General features: G+C 41.1%; 1 protein-coding gene across 30 annotated transcripts in view; it reads right to left on the bottom strand.

The window, feature by feature from the left end:
* Positions 1-8,658: 8,658 nt before the first annotated feature.
* celf2 (cugbp, Elav-like family member 2) overlaps positions 8,659-11,486 on the bottom strand; it is a 910,164-nt gene continuing 907,336 nt past the window's right edge. For all 30 annotated transcript variants that reach the window (XM_059654470.1, XM_048554197.2, XM_059654471.1 and 27 more), the window contains one exon: positions 8,659-11,401. The gene's annotated coding sequence lies outside the window, so the exon portion shown is untranslated. The remainder of the gene's footprint in view (positions 11,402-11,486) is intronic.

The following is an 11,486-nucleotide window of genomic DNA, read 5'->3' as shown; positions in this document are numbered from 1 at the left end:
TGTCATATTACCACCCAATCCCCACATCCCTTGATATCTGGGTAATTTCTTTTTGAAACTTGCACTTTTGTGAAACTGTTCAAGCTCATCCTAGCTTTGTACTGTTGACTGACTTACCAGGATCACAAGTCACAGAACTGAGCTCAAGACTGCCTTTTAAAAAAAAAATCAGATTCTTCGAAGTAATTTTATAAATTTGAAAATTGTCTCTAAAATAGTTTTATTCATATTTCCCCAATCATCATAGTTGGACATGCTGTTCATAACAGACATTGTGAAAATGCTGCTATCTCTCTAGTATTTTTCACAAGTCACCAGGGAATTGATTGAAGAGTTACAGCATTTTACATTTTTACAAATGTTTCTCTGTGAGACTGAACAACAAGAACAACCTGCATTTATATGGTGCCTTCAATGCAGCAGAGCATCCCAAGGCTCATCACGTGAACCTGCGCAAAGTAGATTGGACAATAAGTTATCTAAAATGAAATTAAGACTGACAGCCAAAAGATGGATCAAAGAGGTAGCTTTTACTGCGCATATTTGAGGAGTGTGGTGCTTAGGCTGAGAGGTTTAGAGAAACAATCCCAAGAGTTTATGGGAAGATATGACCACCAATGGAATAATTACAATCAGGAATGGGTAAGAGGTCAGAATTGGAGAAGTGCAGAGGTCTCAGAATGTAGTAAGGCTGCAGGAATTGGGAGAACTCTGTTAATACAATTTGTTTTTCTTAAAGCAACTGTGCTACATAAAGTTAGGTATTAGTGGGCTGGCATCATTCCTGCCTTTCAAGGGATTAAGATTTGAATCTTGCACAACTCTATCAGCTCTGATAAATGCAAGTGTCGTGTAGTTGTATTGTCTCAGAAACAGTGTGAAACAAGACTCTTCCCAGATGTTCTCCTTTCTTTTTAGAAACACTGAGTTTACTTTCTTCTCACTGAGGTCTTTGAATGGGTGAACTATGGCATAAGTGCCCGTCTGGCTCAAATCAGAAAATCTTTCCTGACAGCAGGGTTCTTAAACATGAACAACAATGAAATGTGCTGAAACTTTGATTTTCATATTCAGAGAAATACATGGTGTTGAATTTGGGCCTTTCATCAGGCCCTGAATGTTTATGTAAGCTTTGCTCATTCAATGTAGAGGTGCACAATTTTAATGAGACTAGAAGGAAATGTGGGTGTATTCAGCCTTTAGCAGGAAGGAGTGGGAGATTTTGGGGTCTAACAATTAGACTGCATCCACAGAGGGTATAATCAGGTAGAAAAGGGTCCAAAGACACTGTCAAGAAGAGAGTGCATGAGGTTGTGCATATTCAGAGGGCTGGTACCGACAGAATGGGCCAAACAATCATTTTCTGGACTGCAAAGCAGTTCTGAGATGCTAAAGGATTTTGGAAAATACCTGTTTTAAGTTGTTTTTTCACCAGTTTAACTTTGCCATGTTGTCCTCCTGACCTGAGCTGCTATGAAATCGTACTCTGGGCAGTCTGCATGATCAGCAGTTGGTGGGTTGTTGGACTGACGTTGTCCAATGCCTATCTGACAGTGCAGTTTAATACCAGCGAGAGAAGGAAAAACACTGAATCAGACAGCCTTTCAGTGTGACCATGGTAGACAGTTGGCATCCAGCTTATGACCAATCACATTTATAAAAACGTCCTCTCAGAATGCTGAACAAAAACTGAACGTACTCAGTTCACCTCAGCTGCTGAATTGCATCTCTCCTACAATCCAATGGTTTTTACATCATTCCAAGGAATTGTGTCTATACTGAGAACTACATTTCAGACATTCATTGTTCTGTATTGAGCACCCCTGACTTTAAATTGTACAAGAATCTGTGCCCCTCGCCACCCGTTTGACTATTTTCCAATTTCCATATTATTAACTACCTTAGGTACTCTCACTGGTCTCAGTGGCTATGATTCAGCTGATCTGGGTATCCTTTATATTCTGGATCACTAAAAAACTGTAAGCACAAAATAACTGGGATTTTTCCTTTTTGTTTCTGAAGAGGTTGCCTTCAACATATACCGCACCTGCTCTGACTGATCATTAACATCAGTGTGAATTCCATCTTCTTCCATGTTAATGCAACCAGGTGTTCCCCTCTGGCAGTCCTCAGGTGCATTTCACTTCATTCCTTGGCACTTTGTAGCTCTGGACGTGAATGTTGTTCCCTGCTTCCTGTACCCCTCCTGACCCCCAAAATAGAAACAAATCCCATTTTTCCCAGAGGGGAGGGGTGTTCCTGGTGTGTCCCTTCTTCAGGACCGAGAGGCCTGTTTGAAATTCCACCTGCTCCAGAAACGTGTTCGATTCCAGCCTCGGGCGACTGTCTGTGTGGAGTTTGCACAGTCTCCCCGTGTCTGCGTGGGTGTCCTCCCACAGTCCAAAGATGTGCAGGCTGGGTGGATCGGCCATGCTAAATTGCCCGTAGTGTTCAGGCGTATGTGGGTTATAGGGAGGTGGGTTCGGGTGGGATTCTCCAAAGGGCGGTATGGACCCGTTGGGCCAAAGGGCCTATTTCCACACTGTAGGGGAATCTAAGGAATAGCACTGAACAGGTTAATTAGAAATTATTGAGAAACTAATTGTTATGTCAATTTCAATTGATGGAAGTGAAAAATCTAGCTGTTCGACAGTCATCAGTAACAGCCAGTTTCATTCTTGGGTAAAACTCCCTCAGTTGACTCCTTGGGTGTTGGGAGAGGATTCTAACTCAATGCTTGCTTGAAGGGTGTTGGATACTCATGTGGTTGCAACTGCTGATGTGGTGCCACAAGCTATACCCAGAGGCCCAGGCTAATGAATTGGTGACGAGTCCAAATCCCACTACAGCAACTGCTGGACTTCGAACTAACTTGAGACAACTCTTGGTAATGGTGACTATGAAGCCAAAAAAGGAAAATATTCTGCCTGGAAGTCAGTGGTGAGTGGTGTTCCACAGGGCTCTGTCCTTGGGCCTCTACTGTTTGTAATTTTTATTAATGACTTGGATGAGGGGATTGAAGGATGGGTCAGCAAGTTTGCAGACGACACAAAGGTTGGAGGTGTCGTTGACAGTATAGAGGGCTGTTGTAGGCTGCAGCGGGACATTGACAGGATGCAGAGATGGGCTGAGAGGTGGCAGATGGAGTTCAACCTGGATAAATGTGAGGTGATGCATTTTGGAAGGTCGAATTTGAAAGCTGAGTACAGGATTAAGGATAGGATTCTTGGCAGTGTGGAGGAACAGAGGGATCTTGGTGTGCAGATACATAGATCCCTTAAAATGGCCACCCAAGTGGACAGGGTTGTTAAGAAAGCATATGGTGTTTTGGCTTTCATTAACAGGGGGATTGAGTTGAAGAGTCGTGAGATCTTGTTGCAGCTCTATAAAACTTTGGTTAGACCGCACTTGGAATACTGCGTCCAGTTCTGGTCGCCCTATTATAGGAAAGATGTGGATGCTTTGGAGAGGGTTCAGAGGAGGTTTACCAGGATGCTGCCTGGACTGGAGGGCTTATCTTATGAAGACAGGTTGACTGAGCTTGGACTTTTTTCATTGGAGAAAAGGAGGAGGAAAGGGGACCTAATTGAGGTATACAAGATAATGAGAGGCATAGATAGTGTTGATAGCCAGAGACTATTTCCCAGGGCAGAAATGGCTAACACGAGGGGTCATAGTTTTAAGCTGGTTGGAGGAAAGTATAGAGGGGATGTCAGAGGCAGGTTCTTTACACAGAGAGTTGTGAGAGCATAGAATGTGTTGCCAACAGCAGTTGTGGAAGCAAGGTCATTGGGGTCATTTAAGAGACTGCTGGACATGCATATGGTCACAGAAATTTGTGGGTGCATACATGAGGATCAATGGTCGGCACAACATCATGGGCTGAAGGGCCTGTTCTGTGCTATACTGTTCTAAGCTCCATGTTCTAAGCCATTGTAGATTGCTGTAAAAACAGAACTGGGTTCTTAAATATGAGAGGCAGTGAGCCAGCTGTATTATCATGAGACTATTAATCCAGACATCCAGGTTCAAAGATAACAAGGTGTAGAGCTGGATGAACACAGCAGGTCAGGCAGCATCAGAGAAGCAGGAAAGCTGACGTTTTGGGCCTCGACCTTCCTTCAGAAAATGGTCCATGCCACAGCAAATTTTGAATTTGAATTCAATAATTATCTTGGAATTTGAATTCAATAATTATCTTGGAATCTCTTTTTATTCATTCAAGGGTGAGGACATCATTGGCTAAGCCAGCTTTTGTCGTTCTTTTTGCCCAGTCACATGATTGGGAGGTCTGGACTCACATGTAGGGATAGCACTTTCCTTCCCTAAAGGACATTTGTGAACCAGATGGGTTTTTCCCAACAATTGATAATGGATTCATGGTCATCATTAGACTCTTAACCTCAGAACATTAAAAATGACTTAATTCAAATTCCACCATCTGCCAATGGTGGGATTCTCAACCCAGGTCCCCAGAACATTATCTGGGTCTCTGAATTAACAGTTTCAGGGTTAATGCCATGAGGCTAAATCCTCCCCAACAATGATGACAGCAACTGACCAACACAGTATTAGGCAAGTGCTTTCAAAAGTTGATTGGGCTCAGACGTTCGCAAATAAAGGGATGGTTGGAAAATGGGACGCCTTCAAAATTGAGACGGTATGTTCCTGTTAGGGTGAAGGGCAGGACTGGCAGGTGTAGGGAATTCTGGATGACTAGAGAAATTGAGGTTTTGGTCAAGAAATGGAAGGAAACATGTCAAGTATAGACAGCAGGGATTGAGTGAATCCCTAGAAGAGTATAAAGGCATTGGAAGTATACTTAAGGGGGAAAATCAGGACAGCAAGAGGGGGATATGAGATAGTTTGGCAAATAAGGTTACGGAGAATTCAATGGGATTCCACAAATACATTAATGACAAAAGAGCCCTTTAAGATCAGCAAGGCTGCCTACGTGTGGAATGGCAGGAGATGTGGGAGATACTAAATGAGTATTTTACATCAGGGTTTACTGTGGTGAAGGATTTGGAAACTAGAGAGCTTGGGGAAATAAATTAAGACATCTTGAAAAATGTTCATATTATAGACAAGGTGGTGCTGTACGTCTTAAAATGCACAAAGGTGAATAAATCTCCAGGACTTAATCAGGTATAACCTAGAACTCTACGGGAAGCGATTTCTAGGCCCCTTCGTTAGATTCTTGTGTCATTGATACCCACAGGTGAGGTGCTGGAAGATTGGAGGTTGGCTAATGAGGTGCCACTATTTAAGTAGGGTGGTAAGGAAAAGCCAGGGAACGCTAGGCTGTTGAACCTGACATCGGTGGTGGGCAAGATGTTGGAGAAAATCCAGAGGGACAGGAATTACATGTATCTGGAAAGGCAAGGACTGACTAGGGATAACCAACATGGATTTGTGGGTGGGAAATTATGTCTCATTAATTTGATTGAGTTTTTTGAAGAAGTGATACGCAGGATTGATGAGGGCAGAGCGGTGGATGTGAACGATACGGACTTCAGTGAGGCATTCAACAAGGTTCTGTATGGTAGACTGGTTGGCAAGATTAGATCACATGGAATATAGGCAGAACTAGCCATTGGATATAGAACTGGCTTAAAGGTAGGAGACAGAGGGTGATGGTGAAGGGTTGCTTTTCAGACTGGAGACCTATGACCATTGATGAGCCATAGGATCGGTGCTGGATCTACTGCTTTTTATCATTTACATAAATGATTTGCATGTGAACATAGGTTAGTAAGTTTGCAAAAGTTGGAGGTGTAGTGGACAGCAAAGAAGGTCACCTCAGAGTACAACAGGATCTTGATCAATGGGCCAAGGCGTGCATTTTGGAAAGGCAAATCAGGGCAGGACTTATACACATAATGAAAAGGTCCCAGGGAGTGTTGCTGAGCAAAGAGACCTTGGAATGCAGCTTCATAGTTCCTTGAAAGTAGAGTCGCAGGAAGGCAGGATAGTGAAAAAGCAGCTTGGTATGCTTGCCTTTATTGGTCAGTGCATTCAATGTAGGAGTTAGGATGTCATGTTGCAGCTGTACAGGACATTGTTTGGTCAGTTTTGGAATACTGCATTCAGTTCTGGTCTCCCTGCTATAGGAATGATGTTGTGAAACTCAAAAGAGTTCATAAAAGGTTGACAATGATGTTACCAGGGATGGAGGGTTTGAACTATAGGGAGAAGCTGAATAGGCTGGGGCTGTGATCTCTGGAACATTGGAGGCGAAGGGGTGATGTTATAGAAGTTTATAAAATCAAAAGGTATATGGATAGGGGACTCCAAAACTAGAGTGCATAGGTTCAAGGTGGGACCAGCAAGGTTTAAAAAGGGAACTAAGGGGCGACATTTCCACACAGACGGTGATGCGTGTATGGAACGAGCTGCCAGAGGAAGTGGTGGAGGCTGGTACAGTTACATTTAAAAGGCATCTGGGCAGGTACGTGAATTGGAAGGGTTTAGGGGGATATGGGCCAAATGCTGGCAAATGGGAGAGATTTATCTAGGATATCTGGTCAGCATGGAAGAATTGGACCAAAGGGTTTGTTTTTGTGTGGTACAGCTCAACGACTGAGTGCCCTTCAGGGACAGATATCAACAGTTCCTACCCGGTCTGGCCTACATGTGATTTATTCTCAAACTCTTGACTCTGGTCAACTAGGGATGGACAAGGAGGGAAAAAAATTTGAAAAATATCCCTATTTAGGAAAGCAAATTTGCCAAACTTACCCAGCAATTTGATAGCCCTGTAAGATAGCCTAAAAAGCTACTCAATTCAAAGGCAGTTAGAGAGGGAAGGGTAATAAGAAAAAGGCCCAATAAAGTTTCTGATGTATCTGGAATAATGACTGTGGCTGATGGTGTGGGAGTTTGATACTTGCTTCGGCCCCACTGTGGTATCAACATGAAGACTCGCGTCAGGTTCCGCCACTGCCACGCTTGTGGCGGGTTATGCCGCTTCTCTCCTGGAAGCAGAATCTCCCACTCTAGAGAGGAAAGAAAGAACTGAAACACGTTTGGTATGACAAGACGGAGCTGCAGACACAACACCTGAAACAGACAGTTGGGATTCTTCTTGCACCTTCCCAGGTGAGGAGAATCTGTCACAGAGCCAGGGAAACAGCTGACTGAAGGAAACAAGTTAGTCCATTATATCCTCACACTAAGACCCCACCCCCCACAGCTACTAGGCTCAATGCTCTTCTCAGGTACTTTCAGAATGAGGTATGGAGGGGAGAGATCTAGAATCATAATTTTCAGGTGGTTGCAGAGGAGTTCCTCCAGAAAACACATACTTTACAGTCTCTGATCTTTAGCAACTCCCAGAACACACTGCGGTGAGGAGACCAGGTGTTCTCAGGTACCCTCACACTCCTCCCCTACCCATTTAGGAGAACGTGTGGCATAATGGTAATATTACTGGATTAGTAATCCAGAACTCTATTCCCAGGAATGTAGGTATGAATGGCAGATGGTGAAACTCAAATTCAATAAAGAATCTGGAATTAAAAGCCAGTTTAATAATGACCATTTGATGTTTGTTGCAAATATGGTTCATTAACGACCTTCCTTTAAGGAAGGTAAGTCTGCCATTCCCTGGCCTGACCTATTTGTGACTTCAGACCCAATGCACTGGTGGTGACTCGAAACTGTCCTCCAAAATGTTCCAGCCAACCACTCAGTTCATTGGGTAATTAGGCACGGCCCAACCAACAACGCCCACATCTCACGTGAGTATGAAACAAAAATCATAGCTGTGGGGCAGACTGAGTGGGAAAACTCAATTTTCCAGTGATCGTATAATAAAGATCTTTCCTCGAGTGTGCTCTTCCTTCGCCTCATCTTCTGGCAGCGTTTATGGGGCACTTCCTACACTAGATTATCGTGGCACATTTCAACCTATTGTACTATGGGTTTTTGATGCAGGTTGGTGGGTGCAAGATGAAGTTACAGTTCAGCCAACACAACCACTTTTCAACAGGATTCAGTCACCATGCAAGGACCTGTGGCTGAATCAACTGCTTTTTTTTCCCCCACCCTCCCCACTCCATCCCCTCCCAGTCCCTAACCTAAAGGCAGCTGAGGCCAGCTGGATTGAGAACAGTTAGCTTCACATGGAGCAGAAGCATTCCTAGTACCTTCCCCTTCGAAATAGCTCAGTGCCACCACTGATCAATGCATTTATCAGCACAGCCACTAGGAGGAGCCTGTTCTCAGCTCAGATCTAAAGTAGAATCTCTTATTTAACCATTTAAGCTTTGACTTGTCTTAACACTTGGTGCATCAGAATGAAAGCTCACGACATCATCTTATGAGCCTAATTTTTAAAAAATCATTTATTGTGTCTAATACTAATGTGCTGTGCCTTTCAGAGTGTGGATTTTATTTGTCACTTGGACATGAAAAAGGCATGGGGTAACAGTATAAAATAGCTGTATTTGTCCAAAAAAAGGGAGAGAAATGGAAAAAAAACAGTTAAATACTGAATTAAAACAGGAATGAGGAAACAGAAGTAGCTGGTAAGATTGGCAGCGTCTCGTCTACACAACAGAGAGAAGAAACAAAAAGAAGGACGTGGAACAGTGAGGTTTGCTGAACGTCAAACAACAGGGGACACCACTAACAGTACAGAAAGAGAGACAAGTATTAGGAAAAATGGTTTAATATTTGAGACAGAAGCAAAAACTGCATCACACAATAACATACGTTACAAAAATAAGTCCAACTGTTCCACAGTTATGTTCACAATGAAGACAGAGAATCAGGAAAAAACTTGGATTTCAACAGCAAAAAGCAAACCCCTATTTTTTAAACTAATACAGTTATCCCACTGTAGGTGAATGAATACTGCTAGTCCTAATACGTTATGTAACTGCACAATACATAATTGAAGAGAAACTTACCCATTTTTTTTTGACAAAAATTCTTGACAGTTAAGCATATGCAAAGAAATGAGGAAAGCAAGCCAAAGTTTACTTCTTTTAAAAAGTATTTCTTGTTAATTCTTAAAATGAAATAATCGCCACTTTCTCTGCACCAACCAGAAATTAAACTCAAAGTCAGTCATCACTGGGCCCACACACAGGTAAGGCGCAGAAATATCCATTTTTTAATTTCCAGTATAAAAAATTCCACTGGTACAAAATGCATAATTACAGTCAAGTCGTAGAAATACGAAAGCCCACATTTTTTTTTGAGTGTGTGTGTTGTGTTGACTCCTTTTCCTTCAAAAAAATCTTCCATCACATACAGAGGCAAAATGCACCAAAAAAAGAATTACAGCACTCACATGGGCTTGCGGTTCCCCCACTCAGTTTGCATTAACTTTGGCTTTTCTCAAACAAATACTTAAAACTATATATTTTTTTCTTTAAATCTTAATCCTAAATGATAATAATAGTCTACAAACACCAGATCTCACATCACAGGAGCACAAACACTTGTCTTTGTGAGACATTTTTCAAAAAATGCAATGAAGCTACAATTTTTTTTTTCCTTTTTTTTACTTAAGATTTTAAAACAAACAGAAACAATGTGTTGGGAGGATGTACGTTGTGGGTAGAGAATGGGGAGAGGGGGTGATGGTGAGGGAAATGAATTCATAACAGAGTGGGCCCTAAATAAATCCCCAAGGCAATGGAAGCTGAACTGATTCATACTGCTCCTTGCCTTCAATGCAGAGAAATATTGGCCCGTTAACAGTTAGTGCTTCATTACATACTGAGTGCATGCACAGAGGAATGACAAATGTTTTTTGCTATGTTTAGAAAGTCGTACAACGCAGCTAAGGCTGCTTAATTATTATTAATTAATTATATTTAAAAAAAAACAGTTCTAAACATTCCTGCCTTGGGGGGTGCTTTTTTTTTTGAAAATTTTTGTCTTTTTTTAAACTGTTTTTTTTAAATTTCACAACTATAAGAAAAAAAGCTTGTGAGGTTTGCTTGCACAGCTTCTATAAATGGCAAGGTTGGGAAACATGGAGCGCTTTTACAAAGAGAAATAACAAACAATGAACAATCTCAGGCAACAAGACCACAGCTTTAGCAATTTAACAAACTTTTTTTTCTCTCTGGTTTTGATCTATTTTTTTTTCTTTAATTTTTTTCAAACATGAGAGAATTATTACAAAACACTCAAGTAACAAAATACCCATGTTATCAAATTACTTCTCACAATTAACACAATTAAGCACTAGGCAGGAAGTACCTTTATTTTGCTTTTGGAATTTGGCACTAATTCCACTGATTTAAGTTGCTGTTTTCTCCTTTTCCAAAAGAAAAAAAAGCCAATCTCACATTTTGCTGAACAAAGAATACGTCAAACTGTTAAATCTCACAATGAAAAGAAAGGAACAAAATCAGACGTCAAAACGTTTCACACACAAAGCACAAGATTTTTTTGTCCTGGAATTGTATAATTCTTTTTATCCCTTTTCACCCGAAGAGTTAAGATTTTTTTGGCCGCCAAAAAAAATCTTTTGCCGAGTGAACCGAAAAATGTGTCATTTTACGAAATACTTAATTATAGAACCTTAAAAATTGCGATGACACCAAAACTTAACCCACATATTTACCAACGTGACGAAGTTTACACTTACTGCTTTGTTTTATCTTCTCCAATACATTTAAACAGTATAAAATATAGGTCATTTAATGTGCATTTACCACAGATTGTCTAGGTGTGAATCAGTTCAGCAAAAGGTGACACAAATAGGTAGTCTTTCCCCAAACATGGGTCATCTTTTTTTTTAATTATCTTAAACTAGTCTACAAAAAAAGTGGTTTTAATCTTTTCTATATATATCGATGAGAAAGTGAGCCACTTAAATGGCCTTATCAAAACTTTACACTGCCTGAAAAATGTAAAAATTATTACAGAGCTCTTGATAATATCTGACCAGTTTCAGCATCTGATCAGAAGTAGTCTGCTTCATTGAGAAACCAACATTCTGCACGCTGGCCACCATATTGCTATTGCGTTTCTAAGTGACCAGAGAGAAAGTCAATCCCTGTATAATACTTTCAAGTTTGTTTCATGAAAAAAAAGAAACATTTCCACCACAGGTTATTTTTTTTCCCTTCTCTCTCTCATATAATTTTTTTTCTTGCTTTACTTTCTTAAAATAATTTTTTTTTCTTTTTCAGTCTTAACACGAATGCAGCTACGTTTTTCACATTGATCTCTTTAGAATTCAGAGCTACGTGAGGTCACATGCAAAAAATCTCAAAGTCAAACTAGGTCAAGGGGTCAAGTAGGAGGACCAAGTGTGATGTGAGGTCAGAAAGACATCAGAAACAATGACGGGACGATGAGCTTTTTTTTGAATTTTTTTTTGACGTCACAGGGACATGCTAGGCAAACGATGAACTAACGAGCATGAAGATGTCTAGGGGAAAAAAAACAAGGAAGAGTCAAAAGTTACACAGAGTCTACGCAGCAGGAACAAAATCATTCTCATGGTTGCAGAAACA

This window comes from Stegostoma tigrinum, chromosome 25 (genome assembly GCF_030684315.1).
Source record: "Stegostoma tigrinum isolate sSteTig4 chromosome 25, sSteTig4.hap1, whole genome shotgun sequence".
Taxonomy (NCBI): Eukaryota; Metazoa; Chordata; class Chondrichthyes; order Orectolobiformes; family Stegostomatidae; genus Stegostoma; species Stegostoma tigrinum.
This window is presented reverse-complemented; position numbering and strand designations above follow the sequence as displayed.